Raw genomic sequence first — 13,474 nt, forward strand, 5'->3', positions numbered from 1 at the left:
GGTCAAATCCATTGGCATAGCATGTCCTATACATACATTCTTATAGTTTATTAATATTTTTACAATAATGGTGTATTTTAGGTGGTGCAGCAGCAAGAGCTGGTCTTCATGCGGGTGACAAAATAATCAAGGTGAATACAAGATAATAAGGTTTACTGAAAAAAAGCTACAGGAAGCTTGTTAGTCTAGCTTGTTAATTACTTTTATTCCATGTGTGATATACTACATATATTATTTTTTGTTATATAACTTTACGTTCATCTGGAAAATTTTATTTTATATATTAGAACAATTTAGTGTGCATGTTTGAATGTGGGATATTTTTATCTTGTACTTATACTACTTATTGCAATGCATTATTGTATAATCAACCGTTTGCATTTTTAGATATGTATCTAACTCTTCTAAATGGATTTTATACCTATATTTTACATGATAAGACTTTAATTGATGTACATTTGATTATTGTTTGATAAAAATATCACAAAGTTGATAGATTAAGGATTACAAATCTGTTTAAATTAAAAAAAATTCTTTTTAATAGTATAATTATAATAAATAATATATTATAAAGTATGTTATATAAACAGTATATTATAAAGAGTAAATTCTTTTTACAGTATAATCATTACATAATACAATCAAAATTCTATTTCTTATTCTATATTTCCTTATTTTTTATCTTTTTTCTTTTGAACTGATTTTCTACTGTTTTGTCACATATGTTTAGTCAAATGCTAAATAGAGAAAAATACAAAAAAAGCATAAAATTAGAGAAATAAAAGAATAAAAAATATACGAAAAAATCTAGCACATTTATGATTATCTAAACATAGAATATTTAACTCATTTCATAATTTGTTTTATTAAAACATCTAAAATATAATTCTTTAAATTGAAAGAAATTAGTGTATATCTATAAGGTTATCAGTTTTTTATCGTTATAATAAGTAAAATGTTATGTATGAAAGACATTTGTTTATATATATATATATATAATTTGAAAAAATACTTAATTATAGTGTTTTGGAAAGCTCTCGACATAAGCTATAAAAATATGCAATAAAAAATAGAGGGTTCTATTTAAGAAACTGAAGGGATCTTAATGATGCCATCCAAGGTCAAATCAATGACACCATCTTATGTTCCCCTCAAAACAATATAATTTTTGTCTGAAATGTTTTTCTTTAAAATGCTTAGTTTTTGAAAGAAAAGGAATGGACGGGTGGTCTCAGACACCCGTATATATACTATATACACTTTAGAGCCCACTATTTTAGATAATCAAATTATTTAGATGTCGTAATCCTAATTAACATTTTGGTTAGTGTCCCTTAAGTGAAAATTAGTTTTGCATAACTGAATATTGACAGACCTAATTGAGAGAATTGACTAGTATAACTTAAAAATCTTTGAAATAGAATAGTTAATTACGATTTTTAGTTACGCGTAATCGTGGACTTCAAAGTAAGGTCTTTATTTTTCCCAGAGTATAATATTAGTTTTTTTTATGTTGAAGGTAAATGGAGTCAATGTAATGCAATCTACGCATACTGATGTGGTTCAGCTTATAAAATGTAAGTATTTTTATTTTTTAATCTATATTTTATTTGTTAAATTGAAGAATTTTCAATACTGTGAAATATGCTATTACCTCTGTTAAGCTGGCTCTCCCCTACCTTGCAAAAATTAAAAAACAAGTAGCGTAAAATTATAAGTTATTTATGAGTTTTTATATCCCACAGATTAAAATTTTGAGTTTGTCACACTGGGCAGAAATTTATAATTTTTTGTGGGGAGGAGCTGAGTCAACATTGACTCAGCCCCCCGTACTACTTAAAAATAGAGATATTGAATCGATCTTTGCGGCAGAATTAGGAGCTATTTATGAGCTTTTAAAGTGATAGTTGCTTTTAAAGATATAGTTTTGATTTTTGAGCTCACTTTCTTAATCTCCAAACAATCCTTTAATTGATGCAATTCAAGAGAAAAATATTGAGAAAAATTAAAATATATTGTATCACGGATATAATTCATATAGCGTATAAATTCTAAGTATAATCTCTTAAAATACGCGCATTTTGATTATTGAGCTACAATTCCTTCGCAAGAAAACCACCATATATTTTTCTGGCTTAAGAAAGAACTGTACTTAAAATGAATGAAATTAATTATTTTGCGACTAAATATTATTTGCTGATTTATGAGCTCGCAAAATACGCGCATTTTGATTATTGAGCTACAATTCCTTTGCAAGAAAACCATCCCACATCTTTCCGGCTTAAGAGAGAACTGTACTTAAAATGAATAAAATTAATTATTTTGCGACTAAATATTGTTTACTAATTTATGAGCTTGCAAAATAAATTAAGTAGTTTTACGTCATTTAATTATGTATCTTCGTGAAAAATAATCGCAGAGCGATGTTTAAAAAAGCAGTCTAAAGCTTAAACTCTCAGCTTTCGATTGCTTCCAGACTCGTTCCTCTACAAACATTTTATTACAAATGGTGCTAATTTATACGTACTTACATATACATATAATAATAAAATAATAATATAATAACGATAACAATCTTTCAAATCCAGGAAAAATCTATTGTTTTCACAAATTGCAAAAAAGCTCCGTTTTCCTCTGCTATAACTCGTAAACTATTTATCTGAGAAAAAAGTGTTTGGAACAAAAGTTGTAGGAAATTTTGTGCTTTACAACTTTGTATTAGATACTTTTGCTCTAAATTTCAGTGGAAACAAGATATTCGCAAAAAACTGGTTTTCGGCGTCATTATTTCAAGATGGCGGCATCAGTGGAAAAATGTTGAGGTTGCAAATTTAGTATGTTTTTAGGGTCACAAAAATTTACAGCTTCATCAATTTTTAACACTTGTTGACTTAATTCCGTGTAGACTCTTTTTTTCTCTCCGTCGCGTCGCCTAGACTAATAAAACATATCTATATCATCTATACTATTATCTATACTATTATATAAAATTCTTACGGGTGGTGTATGTTTGAACGTTAATAACTTGAAAACTATTGGACCGAATTTTTACCACAAGTACATGAAATAGGGCTAGAATTTTCCGGGGAGTGCTATAGAGTGTGTAGTTTTTCGTTACCGATTTTCTGGAAACCGATTTTTTTAATTTCTCTAATTCTTACGGCTAAAAGAATTAAAAAAATCGGTTTTCAGAAAATAGATAACGAAAAACTATACACTCTATAGCACTCCCCGGAAAATTCTACCCCTATTTTATATGGTTTTAATACAAATTCGGTCCAATAGTTTTTAAGTTAAAAACGATCAAACATACACCACCCGTAGAAATTAGAAAAAATAAAAAACAAGTAAAGTGTGCAAGTAGAAACCTGCACATTGCTTCTTCATAGTTTTTAAGTGTGCAAGTAGAAACCTTTGCTCACAAAGCTTCCTCTATTTGTTTTGGCTTCCTCATAGAGGAAGGCCTGCCTAACATAATTAAAAATAGACCGATATCTTAAAATTTACAGAAGTTAGAACTATTACAGACATTTTTCTAAAAATTAGGGACCTTTGATCACGTATAAAGCTGAGTCTAATCAACCAAATCTTAAAGAATTATATATGAAATAGGGGTAGAAAAGATTGAAGAATATAATAAAATTAGAAATAGATCGATATCTCCAAATTTGCGGAAATTAAAGCATAAACAAACATTTCTGCAAAAATTCAAAATTTTATTAAAAAAGAACCCCTTGATTATTAGCAATTTTTATTAATTCTATATATTCTTCAGTTTTTTCTACCCCTATTTCATGTATAATTCGTTAAGATTTGGTTGATTAGTTCTGGAGTTATAGAAATTTCGGTAAATTTGGCACATACATACATACACACATACACACATACATACACACATACCGACATTTTTTAAAATAGCGATTTTTCGACGTTTTAGAACATTCTGAACACATTGGCAAAAACAACTAAAAAAAAATTTTTTTACGAAAACAAAGCTTCCTCTATGAGGAAGCAAAAAACGTTATTAACTAAAAAACTATTGGACCAAATTTTTATATTAGAATTATATAAAATAGGTAGAAATTTTCAGCGAGTGCTATAGAGTGTATAGTTTTTCGTTATCTATTTTCTGGAAACCCATTTTTTAAATTTTTTTAATTCTTACAAGTGGTGTATGTTTGAACGTTTTTAACTTAAAAACTATTGGACCGGATTTATATTAAAACCATATAAAATAGGGGTAGAATTTTCCGGGGAGTGCTATAGAGTGTATAGTTTTTTGTTACCGATCTTCTGGAGAAACCGGTTTTTCTAATTTTTTTAATTTTTACGCGAAATAATTGACCGAATCTCAAAGAATTATATATGAAACAGGGATAGAATTTTCTAAAAAGTGATATAAAGTGTATAATTTTTTGTTTCCGATCTTTTTGGAAACTGGTACCAAAATTTTTCCAATTTTTCGGGAAATAAATTGATCGAATCTTAAAGAATTGTATATAAAACAGAGGTAGAATTTCTCGGGAAGTGTTATAAACTGTATTAGTTTTTCGTTACCAATCTTTCAAAAATTTTATTAATTTTTCGAGGATGGGTTTAATTGCCACGATGTGTATTAGTTTTTGATAACAATTTATTTTTTTATGTAGGCTAAGTTGTTTATTTCACATATTATATGTGAACAGTCACTTCAATTCGTGGCTTTTGTGACTGTCGCGAGTGATAGAGAAGTTATTGGAGTTTTCTTGCAATACCCTGCAGTTAAAACGAGAGAAACAACTTATTCGATTTTTATATAAATAAGATTATCATTAAAAATTTGGATAAATGGAAAAAAAAATTTCCAAGAAATAATTTACACAAAAAAGAATGATGCCAAAATTTTGTTAAAATATGTGTGTAAAATAATCCAATTTTTCATGAGAGGGAGAGGGAGGGAGGGAGAAAGGGAGGGAGGGAGGGAGGGAGGGAGGGAGGGAGGGAGAGAGAGAGAGAGAGAGAGAGAGAGAGAGAGAGAGAGAGAGACACTATTGAGTGAGATTATTTGCGTGTATTATTACACATGTCCTCCGGGGCGAAGCCCGGGTAACCAGCTAGTATATATATATAAATGTTCAAGCAACAGTTTATAGTGGACTAACTTATGCTTCCAATTTTTCATTTTTTTTTTTTTTTTTTTTTTTTTTTAGTTTGAAACAAGCTCGAAAAAGTTAAAAAAAAAAATAGGAGCAAACGTCGGCCCACTCTGAGTCAAGGCTTAAAAATTTTGATATTTGATATAAGATTTTTGAGAATTTTTTCAGATTTTTAAATTGTGATCAACAATGTCGGCTTAAAAAATGATAAATAAATCAAATTTATAAAAAAATCTGAGTGTATTTTGGAGTTGGAACAATAACATAAAAAATCACGAACCAAATCTGAGAGGTCAAGGGTCAAACCTAGGCGATTTGGCATGGAATGCCCCGTATACAGATACAACTGTTGCTATAAAAAAGTATGTGTATAATCATATATATTATTTAGTAATAATTTATTAACTTTTAGAGAACTACAGAAATAACATCTTTAATTATAAAAAAAGAAAATGCTCCTTTAAATTAGTATTTAAAAATTTTTGAAGTTGTTAATTACTTGAGATCATAATTACAAGATTTAAAATAAACAATTCAATGGCCATTAATTAGTTAATTTTCGTATATATAGAAATTAATCTATATCAAACTTGATAGCTATGATTTTTTTAAACAGCCTATAAATCCATTAAAATTACAAGCATAACACACAAATTGATGCATATATTATATATTTGATCATTGTATTAAATGTTATTTTTAATTTCAACGTCGGATTCGTAAACTGATAAATTAAATAAATTTAAAGACACTTGTATATACTGATTTGTACACTTTGTACATGGTTCAAGAAAATCTAAAAAGATTCTATTCGTGTATAATGTCGTGAAATATAAGTGTCTCCAAATTGGTATCAGTAAATTTTATATACATTAGCTCAAGGATGTATCACTGGTACAATCTTAGACAAAAGTGCATGAAATTTGAAATACTTAAATATCTATGCCTAACGGATAGTAAATCTAGATGTAAGATACTCAAATGATAGTAGGAGTCTTATTTTTACTCCTACAAAGGTATTTTTTACTTTACAAATGTTTTTTCCAGTATTATTTGCAATTTTTGTAATTTATGAGCCTAAACTTTTGGCAGTGAAAATTCCCTGATTTCAACTTGATAATGTCAAATTATTAATAAAATTAATAATTAATAATTAATTAATTATATTAATTATCATTAATTATTAATTTATTTCTTTAAAACGGTGTAGTGAAGACACGTGAAACTTGGCAGATATTTTCATTTCGTCGTAAACTAGATGTACAAAAAAATTCAAAATCGTGGTAGCGTTCCTTCAACATTTTTTTAGCTGTTTTATCCGTCAAAATCGTCTCTTTCCATAAGAATACTTGTAAACGCAGTGAAACGTAAAATCGTTATATCTCAGCAACTGTTTAGTGGTGTCGTTTCTACTTTTTTTGTAGCACATCAGGAAGACTAAAAGAACCGTCTCACAAATTTTTATCCACTTGGTAGTGCTTTGAAAATAGGTGCAATACATCCTTAAGGATGTTCTGGCGCTAACTTTCTAACATTAACAATATCTTGAAAATTTAATATAGGTATTGTTTCTATTTATTATCTGAACATGTGTGCAAAACCTGAAATCGATTCTCTAACCGATTTTTAATTTTACATGAGTTCTTATGAAATGACAGCATACTCTCACTTATATAAACAAAATTATAAGGAAGTACCATTGACAATATTCTGAAACTTTGTTTGTGAGTAAATAAAATACTGAGCAACGTTTCTAAAAAAGTTGATATTGCTTCACTGAGGCATTCTCAAGTTATTAATGAAAAAGCAATGTAAAATTCTGAAAATAGGTTTAAGATACATAGGGCTAGAAAGATAAATATTTATGTCCATGACATTTTTTTACACATCTTATGCGTTTTTAAGTATTATTTAATATCTGTATACATAAAATATTACTAATATATGTAACATTTTGTCGTTTCTTACAATTTGTTTAAGGTAAAATTCACATCCAAAAGTTTTTTGCTGACAATCATAAAATTTGCAAAATGTATAAATATATTTATTTGTAGTGCCAAATATCATATTAACGAGCATTATTTAAGTCCTTTACATGATACGAGCACATATGGTGCATGTCTTAACTCACAAAAAAGCATAGAATTTTACCCAATTTTAAATTAAAGTAATTTTTGTCTGGGATTGTATAGCCAGATCATCCTTAAGCATATCCTGGTAAAAAAAATCTTTATATAAATATATGTAATTATATATTTAAAAAATTACATATTTTCTTTATATAATCTCTGTCCATATACATAGGAAAAATAATGAGGATAATTTAAAATAATTATAAAAATAACTTTTGCATTGTTTTTTTTTTACAAAAATATAAACTTGTGATTAGATTATACAATATCCTATATATAATCATATGTAATTTTATTTTATATGTGATCATTATACTCATATATAACTATATCTAGATATTTTTTCTCATTTTGTCAAATTTTACTTTTTGGAAAAAAATGCAATATTTTATTTTTCCAAATTATTTTCTAATTTTTCTTATTTTTTCTCTTAATACAAACAGAAATTGTACAAGAAAAAGAAAACAAATATTTTTTATGTATAATTATAAACATTTGTTTTTTATTTTTAATTTCAAATAAAATTATATATAAAAAATTTTGTACAGGAACGTATTGTCTCTTGGGGGAGAATTTTTGTAATTTCAAAACAATTCTACGACCTACTAAAAACTAATTATGCAAATATTAATCCAAACATGGAACTTTCAAGCAGACCTTCTTTTACGGACTGAACGTAGACTGGATTGTCACCAGAAACTTTCATTCCAAACCCAGCATCATCCTTGTATACGACCAAAGTGGCGATGGGCGCTGGGTCGATGGCTCCACCACTGATGGTGCCTGCACCAGCCCCGACGCTGTGTCGTAGCGCTGCCGTTCCATTCATCCCTCCTTTGAGCGCCACCCTGCCTCACCTCTGTTGCTACCGACCTGCCATAATTCTCTCTTATACTATAAGGTTTTTCAAAACTCTTCAAAGCACATTTGACGAAGTGAGGTTTATTCCATATAAAATTCTTAATAATACAGTTATATATGCATATTTTCATACAAAATACATAATTAAATTGAAAAAATAATTTTACGAGATTCTCTTAAAAATCTTTCTCTATTATTTATCGTCATTCCTCTCATGCAACATATGATATGTATATAAAAATACGTTTTTACACATACATGTGAGTTGAGTTAAAAAAAATAATATAAATTAAAAATACAATTCTGGCATCCTGTGAATACTTTGAACTTATATATATACATATACATTACATATACATATACAATATGGGTATATAAAACATAACATTTTAAGAAATTTGTTTGAATTCACTCTATTCATCAAAATATGCAGGAATGGAGAGTTGTTGAAAATTATATTTAAATTAATTTTTGGAACCCTCCGTATAAAGCAGACTTTCAATAAATATAAAGTAACTTAGGCAACTTAGAAATATTATTTTAGGCAAAAATGTGTTATACGATCATAGATCATGTTCTAAATCTTAATGAATAATCAATCCATTGATCGAGTTTCTGTTATTGAAAAAGATTAAGAAAATTAATCTCAAATTATAATAGTAATATATCCTTGCCACTACATTAGTATTTTCAGACAAAATTTTTTCAATAATTGATTCATTTATTAATTTTACTTATTTGAAAACAACTGTATAAAATACAGAACCTGAAGTAATAATAAATATGCAAGTTTAAGTTATGAAATGTTAAATTATCTTTAAAAAAATAAAATTAAAAATAAAAAAATATAAAGAATATTCCTTATATGCCTAATATTCCTTACATTCCTAAAATAAGTCTGATATATTAAAGAAGAATATTTTCTCATGTGAATAATGATCCAATTCTTACATTCAATATCTCTAATTGTTTGAATTGTTTTTTATTAAACAGATAGTATGCAATGGTATAATAAACCAAATATCGGCAATAACTTATTTACAATATAGTAATTCATTTGTTGATATCAAAAGCATAACTAAAAATATATTTCAACCTACAAATATATTTTGAGATAAATAATGATATTCTATGTTTTATTTCTTTTTCTTACAAATTATTTAACATAAAACTTATAAACTTTTTATAAATTTATAAATAAATTTGATTTTTTTTATGTATGAAAACTAACTAGGATGAAGTAAAGATTTCTACACTCACAGACAATTCTTATTTAAAAATAATCTCCCTAATAAACTGTTGTACTTTATAAACTTTGTTATAAAATATATTCTGTATCTTTCTGAATACATATACAATAACTGGAAAAATAAATAAAAACTTGTAAGTACATTAAATAAAGTAAAATCTCATTCATATGACAATCAATAATCTATGTAATCAGGAACAATCTAAATAACAAGAAATTTTAAAGAAAATTTTGTAAAATATGTATATTTTAGGAATTTTTTAATACTTCAAAAATTTTAAGAAAAGATACAATACTTCTTAATCTTGAGACGAAGTCTAATAGTAGATGTAGTACATTGCAGGTTTTGTACTTGAATAAAAGTCAATTTTATTCATTACTACATTGTATTAATCACAAGAATATTATTTTGTGTAATTTTATTTAAAAATCAATATATTTATATTATAATACAATAATATATCATAGCATTAAAGTAAAGATATAAAAAAGATTCTACATTGAAATTTAAGAGCAAATATACTTTTTTGTTGCTTTAAATAATAAATAATATTTAGTAATAATTTATTATTATAATTATTATTTACCACCTACTTATTTATCATCCACACGTATGTACGTACGTTCGTACGCACGTACACGCGTGCATATAATTGATATTCTTTGAAATTTTGAGATTATGTTTGCTAAATTAGAATAGTAAGTACACAAGTCTGCTAGTAAAAGTACCTATTATCTTGTCTCTTAACACTTTTACTAGGAAAGTTATATAAGTACATAAAAAAACAGATGATGATTTTAATGAAACAAATACATCACGCTCTTGTCTTAATAAAATGTTATTTGGTTCATAAATATTGTTATCAAATTAACAAGATCATTTTCAATAAGACTAATGCTAGTACATATTTTTTCCATATATAAATTTACACTAGTAAATCTATACGGGGTCCCAAGTTTGTCCATACAATCTTTAGTAGTATTCCAGTGAACATGTCTCGAATCAGGACATTAAACCTTTTAAAGACATCATATGTCCCGATTTCAGACATGCATGTTGTCTGAGATGTTCCACAAGCAGAAATAAGAAAGAAATGTTACATAAACATGGATCCCAAAATACTTTATTAGAAAGTTATAGCAAAAATTAAGACCATTGCACGTAACAAAGTTTTAGTTTTAATCGTAAGGCTGTAAGAAAATAGACCAATCACACTCGATTATTCTTCAAGCACGAGAAGAATAATCGACTGTGATTGGTCTATTTTCTTACGGCCTTACGATTACAACTAAAATATTGTTACGTGCAATGACCTTTATAATTTTATAGTGAAGAAACAATAACCATCTTGCCAAAGATACGTAACACACCGTATACATAAGTGATACACAGTTTGATGATGTTTACCTTACTTACTTCTTCTAATTGTATTTACTATTTGAAATAATTGAAAATAATTATGAAAACTTGTATGAGTACTAGTAATGAACAGTACCTTGTAAAATATTGTCCCAAAATGCTGCTACAAAGAATACGCAGATATTCATTTTGTATACATCAAGTACCAGGGAATGCAGTGGCTTCTGTTAGACAATATTAATGAATATTCCTTAATTAAAGAATGCCATATCACACTCTTTACAAATATTTATTTGCAATTATGACAGGTGCAAATTCCTAGAGTAATAAGTTTAATATTAAATACTGACATAAGCTGGCAACACTTTAAAATGCAAACTTAAGTAAAATTGTTTCTTATACATTTCATACTTTTGCTACAACTTTCTAATAAAGCATTTAGGATCTGTGTTTATATAACATTTTTTTTCTTATTTCTTCTCATAGAACATACTACTACAGTTTGTATGGAAAAATCTGGGATATCCTGTATAATTACTAATTTCATGTCTTTGCTGTAATATATATGTATAACAGACATAATGACAAACAATGCAAAAGTGACATCATGTTCTACAAACCATATTAGAATAATTTTAAATTTGTGCTAAAAAATGATATCTTGTGACCTATAAGCTACAAACAAGATACAAGTGTCACGTTGAAATGTGACACGTAGCATTTCTTCTTCATGAAAGATACATATATGCATAAGCTTAAAAATATATATAAATTCAAAAGAAAAAAATTCTTGGAACATGTACAAAAATTGTATAATCAAGATTATACAGGAAATGTTCTAATATTTATATGTTCAATATAATAAGTATTCAGAAAATGCAAAAATATGAAAACTATACTGAACATTATTGCAGAAACAATAGAGTTCCAGAAATGAAAACATCTAGTTAAGTTAGAGCAAAGAGAGATGTACAAATCTAGGTTTCCAAAAAATGACACAATTTAAAAGTTAGCAATGGACAGGCAAAGTCAGCAAAACGTACAAATACTGATGAACTTAAATATATCTAAGCAACAAAGTTCGACTACAAAATAAACATACATGGTATAATGCAATTACCTTTCATTTAATCTTTACTTGATAGCAGCAAACACAGGCAAGTGATTTCTTACGAGACGCGGGACGGGATGGGACAGGACGGGACGAGAGACGAAATGAGACGATATGAGGCGGGGCGAAACGAGATGGAACGAAATGAGATGAGACGGTCGGGACGGAACAAAACGGAACAGAACGGAACGGAACAGAACAGGACGAAACGAAACGAAACGAAACGAAACGAAACGAAACGAAACGAAACGAAACGAAACGAAACGAGACGAGGCGAAATAAGACGCGACGAGAAAACGAGGCAAGAAGATGAAAAAATCATATGAAAAAACCAAGATATATCGATGCGCGCGCGAGATCGCTTCAGCGAGACAGCACGTTGCATGAGAGTGTTATATCACAGGATTGTCACAACAAAAAGACACTTCATGAACATGGCTGGTGACGGGCAACTGTTCCGCTTCTCGCGCACAGCATCCCGACCACGGGACGTCTCAAGCACAAGGCATCGCGGAGAATGACGGGTTTCGGGCACGGTCAGGCACGGATCGCGATGACACGCGGGCACGTGAACGCCACTGCACGAAAGACACCAAACGTAGCTTTTTTTTTACAAAATACGCATGAAACCAAAGAAAAATACACTACTAACAAATGACAGCCATATTGGTACAAGCAACGTCTAGACCACTTGTTACGGCGTTATGTAGTAGGGTGAGCTCGCTGATCGTCTGAAGCCTGGCCATCGCATACAAAATTGCATACGTAGCATAAAGCGGGAAACACATACTACGTTTACGCGAGCGTTATTTCTGTGGTAACTTACGATAATTCCTTCGCGTAAACGGGATTTTGTAGTAACTTACGATAATTTACTCCGCGTAAGGCCCCGGACACACACTTTTTCGTAACAGTAACAGTAGGATTTCGACCAATCGTGTTACTCGATTCGGGAACGTATGGCCGTACGTTTTCGAATCGAGCAACGCGATTGGTCGAAATCCTACTGTTACGTTCTACGGAAAGTGTGTGTGGCCAGCTTAAACGGGTGAATTATTATAAGTTACTATACAGAAGTAACGCTCGCGTAAACGTAGTAACAGGCCTAGTTTACACCGATCTCTTGATCTTGATACGCGTAACAAATAGTATATTTGAACTGATCAGCCAATAATCAAACTAATTTATTAGTTATTTACTATTTAATACGCGTATCAAGTGATTGATGTAAATTAGGCCACAGACTTTTGCATAAAGCCCCTTGCACAATAGGCGATAACGATAGCCACGGTGTAAATAGACAGGTGAAGTATTGCGCATAATGGCGGCAGGTTTGGCGATTAAACCAATCAAGAGGTGACCCGTTTTGTAGGCGCTCACTTTAAAGTAAAATTCAATTATAAGAAATAAAAATGCGTGAATCATGTAAAATTTTAAATATATATTTAATGAAATATAATAAAACCTTAAATTAATTAATTAATTAATGAAAGAAAAACGGAATAAATGAATAAACTAATAAACGATTAACCCTTAAGCTGCATATGGCATCCGACCCAAAGTGATATCTGCTTGTAATTGTAAAACTTGCAAGCCTGTCAGAAGATATTCGTCAATTGCAATGTA

The 13,474-nt window shown here is 28.9% G+C and overlaps 1 long non-coding RNA gene across 1 annotated transcript; it reads right to left on the bottom strand.

Annotated features, from left to right (window-relative positions):
- Nucleotides 1–7,885: 7,885 nt before the first annotated feature.
- On the bottom strand, nt 7,886–12,534 carry LOC112463241. Its single transcript, XR_003041760.1, has 3 exons — nt 12,501–12,534; nt 11,858–12,426; nt 7,886–8,140 (listed from the first exon to the last, which is right to left on the bottom strand). It is a non-coding gene; the product is annotated as an uncharacterized LOC112463241 (long non-coding RNA).
- Between the last annotated feature and the right edge of the window lie 940 nt (nt 12,535–13,474).

This window comes from Temnothorax curvispinosus, unplaced genomic scaffold, assembly GCF_003070985.1.
Source record: "Temnothorax curvispinosus isolate PA1 unplaced genomic scaffold, ASM307098v1 QBEX01013131.1, whole genome shotgun sequence".
Classification (NCBI taxonomy): Eukaryota; Metazoa; Arthropoda; class Insecta; order Hymenoptera; family Formicidae; genus Temnothorax; species Temnothorax curvispinosus.